This window comes from Choristoneura fumiferana, chromosome 22 (assembly GCF_025370935.1).
Source record: "Choristoneura fumiferana chromosome 22, NRCan_CFum_1, whole genome shotgun sequence".
In the NCBI taxonomy this organism is placed as follows: domain Eukaryota; kingdom Metazoa; phylum Arthropoda; class Insecta; order Lepidoptera; family Tortricidae; genus Choristoneura; species Choristoneura fumiferana.
Genome location: NC_133493.1, coordinates 1915529 through 1935993, shown reverse-complemented (window position 1 = coordinate 1935993; position 20465 = coordinate 1915529). Strand labels below are relative to the sequence as shown.

Genomic DNA, 20465 nt, shown 5'->3' with positions numbered 1-20465 from the left:
TCAGATTATCCGATAGGATATCGGCATCGGGGCAAGTAAAATGTATAAAATATGTTATCCGATCCGATATCGGATCATATTTCATACATTTTACTTGCCCCGATATCGTATCGGCGTCTGATACCGATATCGGTATCGGACTCTGAAAACACTCTTCTACAAGGATTAAAATACAGAAAACCTTCGAATCCGCACCGCCCTCTTTTTATTTCCAAATAATAACCTTAATAATTTAAAAAAAAATCCTGTTTTGCTGAGTCAGTAATTTTACTTAATTTTTAACTCTACATTCGTAATTTTTACTTGTCAGTTGCGCTTTGCCGTTTTTTTTAAATGAAACCTACAGATAAACGGTTGGTATTCATCATCATCCCAGCCTATATACGTCCCACTGCTTGGCACAGCTCCTCTCAGAACAGGGCTTGGGCCATATTTCCACGCGGGCCCAGTGCGGATTGAACATCACACCCCATTGAATTGCATCGCAGGTTTGTGCAGGTTCCTCACGGTGTTTTCCTTCACCGCAAAGCTCGTGTAAATTTCAATTTAATTCCGCACATGAATTTCGAAAACTCAGAGGTGCGAGCGGGGTTGATCCCACGACCCTCTGCTTGAGAGGCGATAGGTCAAACCACTAGGCCACCGCGGCTTACTAGGCCACCGCGGCTTAACGGCCGGTATTAACTTATCTAAATAGTATGCAAACGCGCTAAAAAAAAAATGGCGTAGGTATTCTACACACAAAACTTTAAATAACTGGCCTCAGTAAAAAAAGTATATAAAAAAAACATAACCTGCTTTAAAGTTTTCTACTTTCGATTGTAAAGAATCGGGTGACACTCTTTCCCGGCATGGATATTACCAACATGGAAATACCGACCCTGTTTTTCGTGTACACGCCCATAGAAGCTCATGTCAGTTTCTATGGGCGTGTTTATAAAAAACAGGGTCGGTATTTCCGTGTCGGTATTTTCCGGGCCGGGAAAGGGTGTCACGAGAAAAATTGGCTAGAAATAAAATTCTGCAACTAGAACAAAGTCTAATGCGTTTTTTTCTTTGCAGGTGAGTTACCTCTATATCATATAAGATTTCTTAGTTTCCTGTTAAAGTGTTTGAAAAGTAAGCGAATACATAAACGGAAAAGCTGTTTGGGCAGGGTTCTATCTTATCCACAGGTAATTGAAACGTGTTGTATTTGATATCTGTTGGATTTTATTGTTTGTTCGCCAAATTCTTGATTCATTGCTATTATAGCTTTGGACTATTCGGATTTATTTTATCACTAGCTTTTGCCCGCAGCTTTGTCCGCGTGGAATTCGGTTATCGCGCGCTGTTCCCTCGGGAACTGTGCATTTTCAGGGGTAAAAAGTAACCTATCTCTATGCCAAAAATCACGTCGATCCGTCGCTCCGTTACTTCGAAAGTCGTTCCTTACCTACTTCGAAAGCCGTCGTTCCGTCCTCTCGAAAGACGGAATAATAGTATGGATAATTTTTATTATTAGGTAGTATTTAATAAAAAATCTTCAAATATTATAAATGTGAAAATGTGTGTGTGTGCATGCTTGAGTGAGTTTGAGAACAACTGAACAGATTTGGATGTTTTTTTTTAAATGACGTCTGAAAAATTTAGGCTGCCTAATTTTATGATTACATTCTACGAGATTTATGAAAAATCGCAAAATTTTAATAGCTGTTTCTAGGTGACATCATGCAACGTTAATAAATGCCATCATGGTGTAAATAAAAGTAAAGCGGCAATTACACTGAGTCGTTCGCCGCATGCTGCATACGGCGACCGCAAAAGTGTGAAGAAGTCGGCCGCATTCGGCGAGCGACAGCATAAACCCGGATTTTTAATCGAGTATTTAAATGATTATTGTTGTTGTGACTCACGTCTTAAACCGAGTTGAGCTCGACATGTTTCGGGCTAATTCGAAGCCCATCTTCCTAGGAGCAACACGACTCGACGGCTGCCACAACACGCGCGCTACGCGCCACCACTCTGCTCGCGCGACACTAAATTCAAATTTGATTGATTCATTCATTTGTGTTCAAAATATTTTCCCATATAAATTCATGGAGTAATAGGTAAGCAGGTAGAGATAGATGTAAAATCTTCGCGTACGAAGCAACGTCATACATGTACCTAACTTCTTAAAATTCTACGTCGTAATATCGTTTGGTTGATAATACTTTAAATTGCGCCGATTTAAACACAAAACCGCAAAAAATCCCTAGAGATGAAAAATTGAAACAAGCTCGGATAAAATTTACACTGTTTGTAAACTAGTGCACGAAGTTTCGGAGTGAGAAATCTGCTGTTGAATACAGCATTTGCGCTTGCGTGGTATGGGAATAAATTTTAATATTAAGAGGGCTAAAAGAAATAGAAATATACTAAAAACGCGGTAAGATTTACTGTCGTTAATTTTGTCGATAAATATTAGTTAGTATTTGATGACTGGGGAATGGGGAGACATGAGCAGATCAACCTAACACCCTCATCACCATCAAAGAACTAAAATAATTTCTTTGCTCACCCGCGACCTTATCTGAGTTTGAGTCTAACATCTGGTAGTATGGTGTACAGTTGTGTTGCTCTGAAGTTGAGCTCTGGTTGAGTTCGAAACGCGTCAGTGTATTGTGATGGTGGTGATAGATGGGTTTGTGTGATTTGTGTGTGTTCTTACAGTGTGGAGGTGGAGGAACTGCATGAACACGTATATCTTGCATGAACTTAGCTATCATAAGGTTGCTGGTGAGCAAAAAAATTCTTTTTTCATCTCTCCTGTTCGGAAAGTTTAATTTTCATGGGTAGATAGCCGGGTGGAAAATTGCGTTTTGATCTCTAGGGTAAAAAGTTTTTTTTTTTAATTTTTCGATTAGCCACGGAGTCCAAGATACGTCAATGACACTTTTTTTTTCACGTTTCAGCATGGCCATCTAGATGCACGTCGTGACCAAGGAGCTTATATACAACACTGGAGGTTGAATGCCGAACATCCGTTTGAAACAAGAAATTTGATCTTTATTACATCACGAACATATTCCATCTCTTTCTTTAGTTAGGTTAAGAAAGAGATGGAAGTCATTCGTGAAATTTGAAAGAAAGAGATGGAATAAGTAATAAAGGTCAAACTTCTTCGTTCGGAGTTCAACCTCCAGTTTTGTATACAGCGTGTATTTTTGATACTACCTCAAACTTTAAGGGTAGTTAGTGAAGGCCCTAATTATCACATTTTATTATGTTTTAGTAAAAAAATAGAGTTGTTATTTTCCTTATAAAATTAATTAGCACGCAATGTATCACTACGTGATAATACTTTGTTTTTGTTCAAAACGTCGCACTCGTAATTCTAAATTAAAAATTTGGCAATCGGTTCACAGCACTTAAATCTTCGTCTAGTTATAGTTTGAGGTAGTATCAAAAATACACTCTGTATAAGCTCCTTGGTTGTGACCAACTCGTTTTTTTTTTAAAGTCGGCCGTGGCAAGTGGCCAGGTCGAAAAGGTACCGTTGGAGGTTGGATATAAGTAAATTCAATTTATTATTATTCTCATTTTTTTGTAGTATTATTTTACTTTCCTTACAGTCGAAATGAAAAGTAGGGTGTCTAACTCGGATGAAATTACCCATTTCCCCTCGAAATATCTCGGTTGAAATGGGTCACTTTCCACCCTTGCTTATCAATCTACTTATAGTTCATTGATATGGACCTCCGCAAAGTAACGCCTCATCATCACCGTCATCATATCAGTCGTTTCAACGGGTATCCGTTCATTTCGCAATCAACGTTTGGCAACCTGATTCATTTCGCAACCATATCGAAAGTACAACGACTCGACGAAACATAGATGTCGCTAGTGCTGCGTATTTTCGATATGGTTTCACGGGATACCCGAAAAAGTAACAAATTTAGAGTTGAAATAAAAAAACTACAAAAAGACTCCGAAAAACCAATCATCATTTCGCAACCATTGCGTAGAACCCTTTAGGTTAGGTTAGGTTAGTTTAATAAAAATCCTGAAATATTTACAGTTTCTGAAATATTAAATAGTTACGAAATGAGAAGTTGGGAAATTATACAGGTTGCCAAACGTTAGTTGCCAAACATTAGTGAACCGTTTTAACTTGAAGACACATTCACTCACACATACACACACTTTCCCACTCACGAACTTTCCCATTCATAATATTAGAAGCATTAGGGTCCATTCATTTACATTTATTTATAGGAAGGCTTAATGAATAGTCGTTATGGCATCAGGAAGTCTGTATAAACGTTGCGATAATAAACTAACCAGCAAAAAGTTGGCAAACCCCCAATTTTGCCTCTTCAAAGCTCAATATCTCAAAAACGGCTGAACCGATTTTGATGAAACACGTCTAAGAACCATCGCTAGAAACTTTTATTTAAAATAATAAAAACCGCATTTAAATTTACTACGGAAAAAAAAGGCATCGCTTCTGACAAGAATACGTGGCAGCACTAACAGCCTCCTGAAGATGATTGCTGTAAGAGATGAGTGCTCTATAATGCAAAATTTAATTAATACCACACTATCACTTGTCCAATATGTATACTAACATAGTTATAAGCAAATTACTAATAATGTATGGATCTTTGTTGTCTGAATAAATAAATGAATTATTATTATTAAATCGGTCGACCCCTTTAAGAGCTACGGTGCCACAGACAGACAAACACACTAAGCGGTCATACTTATAGCACCCCTCTTTTTGCGTCGGGGGTTAAAAATTCATTCCATGGAGGACGGGTGTTGGGCTCCAATAATAACATTATGTTCAAGTATGGCCGCCTTTTTAGCGGTTTTGTGGCAACGCTCGAAAACAGACCATTGAGGGAGAAAAATCCTCAAGTGGCGTCCACGAATCGGAAGACGAAGTATTTCAGGCTTTCCACTAGATGGAATGACGACAAAGTGAAAGTTCCGGACACTCGGCAGATATAAAAAGACACCAGCAAAAATAAAAATAAAAACTCCTGAAAAACAAACGCCGCTAAAAAAGACAACTAAAAAGTAAAAAATAATTATGTTCTACCTAGCTGTTGCCCGCGACTTCATCTGCGAAGAATTCGTTTATCCCTATCCCGCGGGGACTATGGTGATTTCCCGCAAAATTAGCCTAAGTTAATTTAGTATAAGTACCTAGTAATATTTTTATCTAAGCGTCGTCGGTGTCGGGGGACCGCTAAGGTTAACAGGAAACTAAAGTACATAATGTTGTATTTTTTAAAGTATTACTATAATTATTAAAGTGTACTTACTATGGATACTAGGCAACGGATAAACATACTTATGTAGATAGATTCATGCTTATATATATACTTATATAAAACATCCAAGACCCGAGAACAAACATTCGTATTATTCACACAAATACTAATGTAATGTAATGTACTAATGTGTGTTTAATGCTTACTTAATACTTGATCATTTTGTGTCGTTTGTAATTTGCAAAGTGCGAATAAATATTTCTATCTATTTTTCAAATGTCTGCCCCGGCCGGGAATCGAACCCAGGTCGTATTCAGGTTCTCTAACCACTTGGCCATCCGGTCGTCTTACATTACGTACTGACCTACATACATACGAACTTATCCGACAAAATACGTCAGAAAAGCATTATTTATTAGATCTGTATTAGTAATGATATTATAGTTATATTCCTAATCACCATGTGTATGAGATTAACTGGAATCAGGTTTCGCACTTGACTAAGCTATCTGTTTACGGGCGGATATATTGGATAGGTATAATTGCATATAATTTGATCTGCGGTATCATAATTGAAACTTGTGTGATGAGATGCTGGTAATGAATACCTAATCCTTTGGGGTTCCATAGCTAAAATGGATAAGAGAAAACTGTTATAGGTTCACCATGCCTGTCTGTCCGTCCATCCATGGCTTAGCTTAGAGACTAAAGTGATTCATTTGCGAAATATTCAACTTTAAAGTGGATTATTAAAGTCAAGCGACCTGCGCTCCCTCTAAAAGCTAAAATTGTTAGTTTGAAAATTATAAAAAAATAATGATTGAAGTAAAATAATATATCAACTTTACAAGGAAAACTACATTAGGTACCTACGGCTACGTTTGCTTGAGAATTATTAGTAGCTTAAAAGAAGGAAGCAGCCTCCTAACTAACTAAGATACCTACTAGGAAAGTTCCGTACGAAACACAAAATCCTTGGAAAAATATTACTACTTTAATACGGATAGTCAGCCATCGGAGGGCAGCCTTCGGAAAGCTGAGCTACGTGCTGAAGTCCAAAATTCCCCAATCGTTGAAAACGAAGGTGTTTGATCAGTGCGTGCTACCGGCTATGACGTATGCTTGTGAGACATGGAGGTTGACTGCTGGGATAATCCACGAGTTGAAAGTGACGCAGCGTAACATGGAGCGAGTCATGCTCGGCATAACGCTACGCGATCGAGTCCGGAAAGAGCTTTTCAGAAAACGCACGAAAGTGGTCGATGTGGGACATAGAGTCGCGAAGCTGAAATGGGCCTGGGCCGGCCACGTGTGCCGACGACACGACGAACGGTGGAGCAAGCGCGTTTTGGAGTGGAGACCCCGGCTAGGCAAAAAAAATGTGGGCAGACCGCCTGCTCGATGGTCCGATGACATTGTGGAGACAGCAGGATCGGTCTGGAAGAGAGAGACAGATAGTCGATCTGGATGGAGAAAGGTTGGAGAGGCGTATGCCCAACGGTGGGCGAAAACGCGCTGAAGAAGAAGAAGAAGAAGAATACGGATAGTATGATTCTGACGGCTACGGAACCCTATCTATACTTCGTTTTTTTTAGCATTAGAAAGAAGGTAAGCGATCTTGACGTGTCTTATTATGGAATAACACTTTTGAAAAAAGTCACAGCAAATATGTAACAATTACCAAGGACATTACGTACATTTACATGCTTTTGGTATCATTAGTAATACTAATATTCTTCTTCTTCTTCCTATTCCTCTCCTATTGGTGGTTAGACAACATCATGGCGATTCTAATTTTTGAGGCCGCTGCTCTAAACAAGGACGTGGTACTGCAGTTGAACCAGTCTCGTAAATTCTTCAGCCACGAGTGTCTCCTGCCCACGCTTCTCTTTCCGGCAATCTTCCTCTGGATAAAAAGCTGGAGAACTCTGTACTTGGCGTTTCTCATCACATGCCCAAAGTAACGCAGATTTCTTTGCTTTATGGTCTTTAGAAGCTCAAGGTGCTTGCCTATTCTTTGCAATACTGCCACGTTGGTTACTTTGTATCCACATTTCGAAGGCCTCCAACTTCCATGGTGTTCTACGTAAGGGTCCATGATTCGACTCCGTATAATAGCAATGAGAATATATAGCACTAATGAGATAGATAAGATACTTAATATTATAAAGAGGTAAAGCTTGTGAGTTTGTGAAGTTGTATGGGGTAATCTCTGGATCTACTGATCCGATTTAAATGAAATTCGGTACACAGATAGTTTAGGCCCTCGGGGAGGACATAATATAGAATAGTTTTAATCCTGGAAAATATAGTTCCGGCTGGATAGCGATAAAAGTATTCTGCGTGGAGTCGCGGACAATAGCTATAATAAATTAAATTTAAACTAAATAACTGATTTTCTGATTTTGATGGTAACACGAGGCCTGTGGCCAGTAGTGGGACGTATATAGAGGCTAAGATGATGTTGATGATGATGATGAACTGATTTTCAATCATCATCATCATCATCATCCCAGCCTATATACGTCCCACTGCTGGGCACAGGCCTCCTCTCAGAACAAGAGAGCTTGGGCCATAGTTCCCACGCGGGCCTAGTGCGGATTGGGAACTTCACACGCACAATTGAATTGCTTCCTCACGATGTTTTCCTTCACCGCAAAGCTCGTCGTAAATTTCAAATGTAATTCCGCACATGAATTTCGAAAAACTCAGAGGTGCGAGCCGGGGTTTGAACCCACGACCCTCTGCTTGAGGGGCGATAGGTCAAACCACTAGGCCACCACGGCTTTTTTAATTTTCAATGTTTGCTTGAAATTTAAGAATGAAAAAATGTATGAGTATGTGCCTGCGTTCGTGTATTTGTTACTCCTTCAAGCTAAAAGAGAGATGGAAATGAAATTTGATGTTTATGCTTTTTCATTAAAATTAAAATCATCCAGCCGCTTAAGCTACAGAGAGGACCAAAGATATAGACATAAGTAAAAAATGATAAACACGATAACGTTCGAGAAACATAACCCTCGTTCGGGAAGTCGGGTAAAAATAGATGAAGTGGCCATATCTGACCTTTAAAAGCAAAGATCATGCCCGAAAAGGATAAAAAACGTCCGATTTCCTCAATTGGGGCAATGGGAACTAGGGTGTCCTTAAAAACGGATTAAATCGGAAAACGGCAAATTTCCCTGGGGCACAATTAAGAGGCGCGTCCCCAGCGACTGCTTGGTCAACCTACAGCTAAGCAGTGTTAAGTTTTTAGACCGGATTTTATTCTGCTTTTAGGTTTAAGAGCGACTGATGTCATAATTTTGGGACTCAATCTGTACCTTCAACTAGAGACTGGGATTTCCCTGGCAGTTTTGAGCTGTCGTGTAGTAAAAAACTGGTGAAGAGCGTGTCAGACAAGCCCAAGAAGTCATGTTTTTCCAAAGATTCTGTATTTTGTACGTTTTTTTTAAATTGGTATACTTTTAAATATAAGTTAGGCTGCTATTTACTTCTGAACTTCTAATTATTCTCAAGCAAACTTAGCCGTAATAACTTTCCTTGTTACTTACATTTACTACTATCATGTACAAATGTGGATACCAACCAACCCTCTTTATTTTTTATGTATTATCTAACGGTGGCATCTTTATTGGTTAATATTAGGTATAAGTTTGTTAGACCTTAGTTAAATTGTACCGTTTGTGCCCAAATAAACATTAAAACATGATTTTTTTCAAAATTTTCAAACCAACAGCTACTAGCTTTTACGTGGCGGAGGACGATAAATTGCACTTTAATGATGACTTTTTTGCAAATGAAACACTGGACGAACGGACGGACAGCCAGACACGGCGAAATTATAACGGTTCCGTTTGTGTTATTTTGGCTACGGAACCCTAATAAACCTCCCTGAGTTCATGCAAAAATATCGACAGCAAAACATCAAAAGCGCAATCGTTTTCTCAAATCGAAAAAAAACGAATCGAAAATCGAAGTTCGTATCATACCGTCCCTCTCACTCTCGTATTAAATAGTATAAGCGTCAGCGGAACGGCAAGACAAGAAGTTCGAATTTTGCACTTCGTAGTAAAGAATCAGATCGTTAGGATTTTTCGTAACGTCTGCGGGCCCTATTAAGTTACATCTAAGAGTTGGATTTAGATCCTACAACACAAAGAATCCCCGAGCTTAGCTCTCTCCTTTGTGTTGTCTCTATATATCTTTCGTCAATCAAGGCGGTAATCTGAGACGGTAATACACCGTAATTGGCTTTAGATTATCCGACAGCTACGCCACGACACGACAGTCGACCGTCCCTTGCCGGACTGTTGCGTCACGACATTAATAGACCGCATCTTACATCCAACCAACTGGCAAATTACGCACGAGTTAAAATCGAGGCGAGCGCGTAGCGAGTTCGCTACGAGCACGCAACGACTTCGCCGTGAACATTGACATCTATGTACCATCAGAAAAATAAGTGGTCTATGAAATAAAAATTATATTTAAACAAGTTCCTATCAAATGATGTCGCTGAAGTCGAACTTTCAAGTTGACAGACACAGCTATTGGCATTATTGTTTTATGACATGCAAACGATTATCAACTTTAGGGTGGTAGACCACATATTTGGCTGATGGTACCTTACGGCACTAGACTAGCTGTTTGGAACAAAACACGCGGCGTATCAATCATCAATATTACTTTGACACAACTTTGACACAACCCCTGTCACGGACGTCAACACACTATGGTGAAACGTTCACTAAACCGCGCTGTGAACAAATTTCGTGCGTCGTTTTAATGTAAGAAACATGCAGTCTTTACATTGATGTCAATGACCGTAAATGTTTCTGGGATTTCGTCAAACAAAACAAAATTTAAATTACAAAACAACAAAAAATGTAACCTGGAAAAAATCGTATTTATCGTACTCTGGATTAGCTCCAGTAAAATAGAGTTCCATGATAATTGATATGAGAATGTCACTCATTGAGTCTAATAATTGATTGACTATTCGGGTGCCGTCATATTCCGATTGAGATACGACTTTTCACGATTGAAATACATTATTCGCTATACAGGCTGGCTCATTTAGATCGGTCAGTATGGGAAAGTCTGAAACTACAAGACATACGAAGATCCGTTCTTAGAAACCATGTCATCGATTTTAATAAAAAGAAAAACTGCATTCATATATTTAAAAAAAAACTCGTACTCAGTTCGGGAATGAAAACCGGTCGTTTTGAAAATAAAACATACATTATTTCTATTTGGATATCGGTAGTGTAGGTCATCTTTTTTTAAAAATAAAAATGAATACTTACCTATTTCCCTTGGTCACGGCATCACGCATGAACGGCTGGACCGATTTCGCCAATTCTTTTTCTGGTTTTTCTGTGCATCCATGTCTCAGTTTGTATTTTCGATATGGTTTCACGGGATACCCGTAAAAGTAACAAATTTGGAGTTGAAATAAAAAATACAAAAAGACTCCAAATAACCAATCATGAATTATTTTTTTGTTGTGTTTGCTATTGTCAGGAGAAGGTTCTTATAAAAGAAAATTTAGAAAATTAAAAAAAAACTACACCGCGGGCGAAGGTATAAGGAGATTATAAGGGGTATCAGCTAGTAGGTAAGCAATAAATGTTACTATGAAACACGGTATCTAGAATGAATAAAATGCATTTTATTTCATAATCTTAATAATGTACGTTTTATTCTTCAAAACAATCCGGGTTCGACTCCCGATCCGAATTCAAGTTTTTTTTTTAATGTATGAATGCAGTTTTTCTTGTTATTAAAATCGATGACATGGTTCCTAAGAACAGATCTTTGCATGTCTTATAGTTTCAGCCTTTCCTATACTGACCGATCTAAATGACCCATCCTGTATATCGGTACGGTACGCCACAGTGTGACAGAATGTCTAACGGATTGCACTAAATCAAACCAATCTGCCAATTGTCTCGTAATTAACTCGCCCATGACATTCTAAAGGTCTCTACCCATTACACCGTATCATACCGTGATCGTATTAGTAACGTGCCAGGCGAAAATATATTCTTTGTATTGAAAAATATGAGACTATGCCCACTAGCGTTTCTGAAGTGACCGTCGCCGTGGCGTGCTCTGCACGGAGCGTCGAAAACTGAGCCGATACGCTTCTTATGGGTGTGACACGCCGGTGACGTGTTGTAGTCCGTGTCTCGTTACATTCCGTGCCTGGTACGTTTCTATTATGGCCATGGCAAGATACGCGTGTAGTGACTAGAGACCTTAAAGGGAAGTGCTCTGGCAACTGATCAAGGAAATACACGCGTCAATACGGTTCTCTATCGTTTGGCCGAATATCATTATGCTATAATGTATCGTTTTTCATAATTTTCATTCGCCATAAAGTAATTTATTTCTGAAATAGTATCAAACCTATCACGTATTAATTTATAATACAAAATTACTGTGATACCGATAACAGATTCGCACTGTCATCGTTTATCCACCAACACCTCTCATATTTCGTTTTCTAGATTTTTTTTACCGTACAACGGCTAAAACTACTAGACACCGGCAAAATTGTCTTCCAATGGACAGAGCCATATTTTATTAAAGAGATGATGATACTGTGATACCGTAATTTGGGTGGACAAAGGGCTGTGAATTCATTTTTGGTCATTGTAAAATTTATTCTAAAAGTGTGTTTTATTTTGGTTATGTCAGAGTTTGTTTACTTCATGTTTAGTGAAACAAAAAGATAAAGCTACTTTAAAATGGTTTCTTTAAATACTAGTAAACATATATAATTGTTCAATCTTGTATCGCTAGTAATAAATTAAATATCGTTTTTAGATTAAATTACGTATTATTTTGACGACCGGTTTTGTGTGTATTACTCAATATAAAATTTCAACCACAAACCGTTTCAAAAGGAAAATTGTTGGTATCTGTTGGACATGTCCGGGATGTAGAGGAATTAAGAACAAAACAGAGAATGTGTTCAATAATTCAAGAAGACAAACATCTATTACTAAAATTAGGCAGTTAAGTCTACTTCTTCTCTTTTAAAATAATGGCTTTTCTGTCCTAATTAATAGGACAGTGATCAGTGATAATTAATCGCCAGTGTCAAAGTACTCTCTTTGAGAGGGACGTTGTAAGGTGATTGTAGTTTTTTTAACTTGATAGTAAAATTCCAGAAACCACGTGGAGACAACTTGCGCATTATAAAATGTCAGTTACGAGAGCAATATAGAATTTTGTGATCACTGTTCACAGTTAAGGTTAATCGCCGCATAAAACACTATCAAAATTATACTTCAACTCCAGGCCATTCGTCCATCCCATATATTCAAATTCAAATTGAATGTAAACAGTCGTCTAAAACTTCAAACAAACCTTCAAAATTACCAAACTAATCCCAATTTAAACGTGTTAAAAGAAACAAACTGAGGCAAATTGGAAACAAAATATACCTGTTTGAAAATTTGGGGGGTTTTCAGGTAACTTGTAACTAGCGTGCCCCAGGAAAATTAAGTTAACGGGTCACGAGAAACTTTGTAAACGGGACGGATAAAATGAAGGCTCAGGAGCGACACGACTAAAAATTAGATTAGCCATCCGAGTCGCGCTGACAGTTTTTGTGGACGTTGAATTTAACCGGCTTATAAAAAAGTATTGGTCAGTAAATACCTACCTATTCGCCCGCGGACGTAGACTCTGCCGCCTATAATCGGGTGTAGAGTAATGTGGGTACTAATGGTCGGTACCGGTTTGTTTTTATTTCAAATATCTGGCAAATGAACATGCGGGTCACCTGATGGTAAGTGATCACCGCCGCCCAAGGACACCTACGGCATTAGGATTGCGGGTGCGTTGCCGGCCTAAAAGGGCGGCTAAAGGGGGGTGGAGGGGGAAAGGGGGAGGGGAGTTGGGCCTCCCACTCACCGTACGAAACACAAAACTTCTATTTCACACCGGTTTTCTGTGGGAAAGCCGTGGTGGCCGAGTGGTTTGACCTATGGCTACTCAAGTAGAGGATCGTGGGTTCAAACCCCGGTTCGCACCTGTGAGTTTTTCGAAATTCACGTGCGGAATTACATTTCAAATTTACCACGATCTTTACGGTGAAAGAAAATATCGTGAGGAAACTTGCACAAACCTGCAAAGCAATTCAATGGCGTGTGTGAAGTTCCCAAGCCGCACTGGGCCCGCGTGGGAACTACGGCCCAAGACCTCTCATTCTGAGAGGAGGCCTCTGCCCAGCAATGGGGCGTATGTATATAGGCTGGGATGATGATTCTGTGGGACTGTGGTACTAAGCCCTGTCGAGCCGGCCCATTCGTACTGATGCCGCAAACCAAAATTATAAATCTACAAAGTTTCATTTCAGTCCAAAAAGAGAGAGAGAGAGAGAACATCACGACACAACACGACAGATACAGATAAATGTGACGAAAATACAAACTGAAACATGGATGCACAGAAAGTACTCTACTACAGAAAGTACTAGTCGGTACCTGGTTGGTATACTTGTAGGAAATATCTGGTATCAAAACCTGGTAACGTAAATACGCACCATCTCTATATGGGATTGCGTACACTTAGCCACGTGCGTACCAGCGTACACATGACTCTGCCACATGACTCTACCTGTAAAAATTATGATTGAATTTTTTTAAAGTCTTTTTGTATTTTTTATTTCAACTCCAAATTTGTTACTTATACGGGTATCCCGTGAAAGGTTTGTATTTACGATCTACCTGTAAATGTTTGTGTTAGCAAAGCCCTGCTTTTAAGCTGAACGTACGCGGTGTGGAGTCATTTAATGTTGTTAGTAGTAGACGTCCACCCCAACGAGATGGATGGATGACCTAGTTAAAGCCACGGTTTCAAGCAGGGCTTGTTAACGTTACCAAATTCACATTATAAATAACGTTACATAACTGTAAAATCGTAAAAATACCTTGTACCGGAATTAAATTATATCGTTACTTGATAATAGTAGATTATTGTCGTGGCCTGGAAGTAGGCAATTGCTGGCTGAGTATGAGTATTAAACGGACGAGCTTGCGAGTCCGTTTAACTAATACGAAGCCAGCAATTGCTATTCCAGCCGAGACTAATATAAAGCTTTTCTCAAAAATGGTGAACAATTCTGAAATAGAATAAACTTTTTCTCAAAATATATTGTAAAATTTAATTTTATTCCAATATTTTTCTTATGCTTTCCCGCCTTTTTTCATTAAAAAATAAACTGCAGGTGTATTTTTCCACCGAAAAATCCACAAGCTATTTCAGACCCAATAGAAAAAGTCCGGAGTTCCAACAAAATATCTGATACCGGCCATTAGACTTGGCTGTATGTATACGACTTGTGCCAATATTGCCATGGCCTTTTTAACTTTAAAAAAAATGTGACTGATTGCAGGCGCGCTAATTCATTATTGTCGAGCTAGCGCGCCTGCAATCGTTTTAACTTTTTAATTTTTCGCTGACCATAAACTATGCACTTCACCTTCTGATATGTAAAGAATAATGTCAACTTTTACGGTCATTTTTGAGAAAATTAACATTATTGTCACGTTACCCTATTAACGTTACTTGATAACGGTACATTTTATTCACATAGTAGCTAATAGTAGGGTTTGTTAACGTCACCCAATTCACATTAAATATTGTAACGTTAAAAAGTAACACTACTTCAATCGGTAATGTTTGTTTTTAGTTTTTCCGTGACCGTGAGACTTGAAATGGACTCAAAACGTTGGGATCAATATTATAATCTAGTTTAATTTACCATGTAAAAAATAGCAATTCAATTTTTTTTTATACTTATTACATACAAGCGCATACATATACAGGATCCGTAAAAACTTAAGAGATCCAGGAGCTGGTGGCTGAATCCAACACCATCGGCGTAACAAAATCACAGAGACTTCGCTGGTTCGGCCACCTACTACGAATGGGAGAGGATCGGGCTGCCAAAAGAGGGTACGTGGGACGACCGACTGGTCGCCGCCTGGTTGGGCGACCCAGATACCGCTGGGAGGACAGTGTCCAGGCGGAACTGCGACGTCTTCAAGTCAACGACTGGCAAGAGGCTGCGCACGATCGGGACAGATGGCATGCTCTCGTTTCGGAGGCCAAGACCCTCTTTGGGTCCCTGAGCCAAATTAGTTAGTTAGTTACATACATATCGTTGTTGAGTAGATTGAATAGCATAAAAATGTTCTGATTTACCAGAATGATGACCAGGGACACCGCTTTGATGTAAAAGTAAGAAGTAATCTTTTAACGATACTTTTGATTTAACGTTAACTTTATGTGAACAGCAAGCTTATATTAATTATAATGACCCGGATAGCAAGCTTATAATGTATTTTTTTTTTATACCGGTAAAAATTGTAAAGTAACGGTAAAGCGTTTAACGTTAATAACGATTGAACGTTAAATCTGTTTGACAGCGGTAACGTCACCAACTTTTTAACGGTACTTGAAGCCCTGGTTTCAAGGTGGATGCAGGCGAAACAGCTAGAGGTCAACTGGGGAAGGCCTACGTCCAACAGTGGACATGCTGCGTCTGATATGATAATTGAAAATACAAACTGAAATATAGATGCACAGAAAAACCAGAAAAATAAGACCAGCACTGGGAATCGAACCCAGGTCCTCGGCATTCCGTGCCACGTGCTATACCGCTACACCACTGCTGGACAATGTTTGTATTTTCAATTAAGGTTTTACGGGATGACCGTAAACGTAAAAAATAATAACAATTTGGAATTGAAATAAAAAATGCAAAAAAGATTCCAAAAAACCAATCTTAATGATATGATAATGATTATACCTGACCCGACCATGATACGCGTGAGACACGTCACTGCGTTTACATGCGTCATTGTATTTTGAAAGACAGTGTGGATGATCCTTTATGCTCCTTATCTTCCAGGTATATTAAATAAATACACACCGTTGCGTGTTTAACATGAACCTTTTGATGGCGGTAGCGCATAAATTTGCAAAATAATCTTTGCCAACAAAAAGTCATGCCGAAACACCCTGCGGCTGTAATTGGCGATCCAATTACACGAAGCGTTAACACAATTACGTACCTTGCATATTACCAGTTAACAAGCTTTGTATCTTTATGATGGAGATGAAAGAGAGTAGGAAATTCGACAGACTGCCTGTCTTTTAGGGTTCCGTAAGTTGAAAATACAAACTGAAATATAGATGCACAGAAAAACTAGAAAAATAAGACCATCACTGGGAATCGAACCCAGGTCCTCGGTATTCCGTACCGCGTGCTATACCGCTACACCACTGATGGTCAACGGTACCGGTACGGTAACGGTACGTTATGAGGTGCATAGGGGAAATTCGTGTCGGTACCGTTGACCATCAGTGGTGTAGCGGTATAGCACGCGGTACGGAATACCGAGGACCTGGGTTCGATTCCCAGTGATGGTCTTATTTTTCTAGTTTTTCTGTGCATCTATATTTCAGTTTGTATTTTCAATTTAGGTTTTACGGGATGACCGTAAAAGTAAAAATTTGGAATTGAAATAAAAAATACAAAAAGATTCCAAAAAACCAATCTTAGTTCCGTAAGTTCCCTAAATAAATGATTAGGTGTAGCGGTCGAATTAAGACTCAGTAAAGGTGCTAAATGTAACTATCGTTTAAACGCGGTGAGCAAAGTAATTTTATTGTATATAGTTTAAAAATCTGCATTTCCTCTTATGTCCCTTCAGCAGTATGTATGTATGTGGTTGTGGGAGCCAACACCACCATCGCGAGTTAATAATTACGTTATAAAATCTAGCTGAAGTTGGAAATAAGAACATGTTGACACAACGTTGTTAGTTTGGTCTAAATCATAAGATATGGCGTAAAAGTAATAATTAAAAATCATTAAACCCGAGTGCTTTAATAAAATGTTGCTTAAGATCAATATACAAAGGCAAATTTATCAATCAATCAAATCTGCCCACAGTCAAGCATTGCAGGCCGAGTAAAGGCCACATAATTTTCACAGTTCTTTTCCCGATCCTGTGCCAGTCTCATCCACGGTATAATACCAGCCGACTGCCAGATGTCACCTGACCAATAAATCACTTAAAAAAAACTTTTTTACTGTCAATTTCTTAAAAAAAATACTGATAAACGGGTGAATATACCAGAGAGGGAGCCCGGACAAGCCATAACCTTATTAATTTTTCTTTGTTTGATAAAAGAGAAAACCGGCCAAGAGCGTGTCGGACACGCCCAAAATAGGATTCCGTAGCCATAACGAAAAAATTAAGTAATATTTTTCTAAGGATTTCGTATTTTATACGGAATCTTCCAAGTTTAGGTATATTGTATACCTTAGGCTGCTTTTTACTCAAAAACTACTAATAATTCTCAAGCAACCTTAGCCGTTATAGTTTTCCTTAAAAGTTTGATATACTTAGTACCATTCTGAATTTTTTCAAATTTTTCCACCCACCGGTTTAGATTTTAGAGGGGGGGGCGCTCGATTTTAATGAAATTTTGCACTTTAAAGTTGAATATTTCGCAAACAAATCACTGAATCGAAATCGTTTTAAAAGACCTATCCAACGATACCCCATGCTATGGGGTTGGATGAGAAAAAAAATCACCCCCACTTTACGTCTATGGGAGGCACCCCAAAAATGTTTTTTTTTTTTTATTGTACCATTTTGTTGGCATACTTTACATATATATCCGTGCAAAATTACAGCTTTCTATACAGACAGACAGACATGGCAAAACTATAATAAGGGTTCTGTTTTTCCCATTTTGGCTCCAGAACCCTAAAACGTGCGTGTCTAACATTTTTTGATAATCAAAAATGTTGAACTTATTATAACTGTTTAAAACTTAAGCCTGTCTGCTAAGGCTGCGTTCAGACACGGCGGGAATCGCGCAGTTTCGAGCGCACCGTCTCTTTTCAGAGTATGGCTTGAGAAAGAGACGGTGTGCTAAAACCGCGCGATTCCCGCCGTGTCTGAGCGCAGCCAGAGCTTGTGCACACTAGCATTTTTGCCGGTGGTTTCTCGGCCGAGCGGGAACGCGGCGCGCACGCGGCGTGCACGCGGCGAAGCACGCTGCGGTATCTCCGCGATTATTTGGTGCCAGCGTGCCGCCGCGTAGAGATGGCCCCGCAGACAAAGTTTGCTAAGAGAACCATACCCCAGTGTATCCTTGTACACTTAGTGTAAGTTTTCGGTTACAAAATACGTCTCGATCGCGTTCGCGTTAAAATCCCAATTTGCATGGAACATGAACATCGCAAACGTTCCGCTAGAGGCGCTGTTCGTGTTTGCATACAAATTGAGATTTTGACGCGAACGCGATCGAGGCGTATTTTGTAACCGAAAAGTTACACTAAGGGCAGTGATGTGTATTTGTCTCGAACACCGAAACAAACGCGCGCGACTGTCATTTAAAAATTGTGACACTCAGCAACGCTTACTCGTAGTTTTAATAAATTGGCTTTCAAATAGGTCCGATTTTTTATTCGCTCCATCCATACTAATATTATAAATGCGAAAGTCTGTGTGTTTGTATGTTTGTCCGTCTTTCACGTCGAAATGGAGCGACGGATCGACGTGTTTTTTTTTGACATAGAGTTAGTTTATGGGCCAGAGAGTGACATAGGCCACTTTTTATCCCGGAAAAATGCAGTTTCCGAGGGAACAGCGTGCGATAACCGAATCCCACGCGGGCGAAGCCGCGGGCAAAAGCTAGTAGCTACATAGGTACCTACTTCTCAATCCCGCTCTCTCTTACCATTTACACCACCGCCAAAGCGAGACGCAGATAAGCTAGCATCCTGTTTCCCGTTCCTCCACTTCCGATGGGGAGTCGTGTTGATGTGTGAGTTATATCGTATCTTTACTTAATATACATTATTTATTTACGCAACAAAAACTTACAGGAGTTGGTGTTCCATTAAGCCTATAGTAGGTATACAGTCATCAATAGAAGTAGACTAGCAGTGTGGTGCTCCAGATGATCAAAACACTCTCTTATTACCGTAGCAGTAAAGTCATATGTAGATCATTTTAAACACCGTCACCGCTCATCAACTTCTGGTGTTTACTGTACAAAAACTCTTGTAATATGAATAAATTATACCTAAACAACAACTTTGCTCACCCATGCATGACCACCACCACCCACCATCTATCGCCTCACTACAATACACTGACCATTTCGAACTCAGTCAGAGTTCATCCTCAGAGTAATACAATCGTCTCCGCGGATGTGAGGCTCTCTAAGGATGAGCTCTGGTTAAGATCGAAACGCGTCAGTGTAGTGTGGTGAGCAAAGTAATTTCATTGTAGACATTCACAAGTGCATGTTACGAGTCTGGCCTAAATAGAATAGTTTTTTTTTACATTGACTTTGATTAAATGGGACCATCAATTTAAAAATAAACACACTGGAATTGCATTATCTACCTCTTTTTTTTAGCTTTTTTAAAATGTTTTTTTGCATCTCAATCATCTCACGGATTTTTTTATTTATAAACAAACAAATAATCATCTACTTAAATGTGTCCTTGGTACTTACGTGAGAATAAATTGTATCTGATTGAATTTTTAGAATGAATGCAAACCTTTTTTGTCAAACTTTAAACCTAAAATTGCTAAAAGTGGCTCCGAAGCGGTAACGTTTCGTTTGCTCTGCCTACCCCATTTGAAAAATACAGGCGTGATGTTTGTGTGTGTGTGTGTGTGTGTGTGTGTGTGTGTGTGTGTGTGTGTGTGTGTGTGAATGCAAACTTTTCTAGAAGCAAAAATAACATTGTGTTTGCCTTTTTTACGTAAAAAGATAACCCCATAATATGCTGTAATACTTTTACCGTCATTTCCGTGTAAAAAAGCAGGTGTTTTGTATTACTTTATCATCCCATAGATCGGGTAAAAGTTCAAGGAAAATTCCTGCACAAAATATCGCAGCATTGAATTCACACCTGGTTATACTGATACAGCACACGTGCTAAAAACAGAACGTCAAAATATTCTTATCCTATCAAAACATAAATGTGAAATGAGAGCCAAGTTCAATATTATGATATTATATGACTTGAGTGTTGACTTTAACGACAAAAGAAGAGAGATCTAAATGGGTGCCAAGTGCCAAGGTGTCAAGTTCAATGGTCAGTCCTGAAATTTATTTATAACAATATAAAATATTTTATACCAACTTAAAATATAATTT

General features: G+C 39.0%; 1 protein-coding gene across 1 annotated transcript in view; it reads left to right on the top strand.

The window, feature by feature from the left end:
* Nucleotides 1–20465, top strand: part of LOC141440127 (uncharacterized) — a 265808-nt gene that overhangs the window by 240339 nt on the left and 5004 nt on the right. The window lies entirely within an intron of this gene.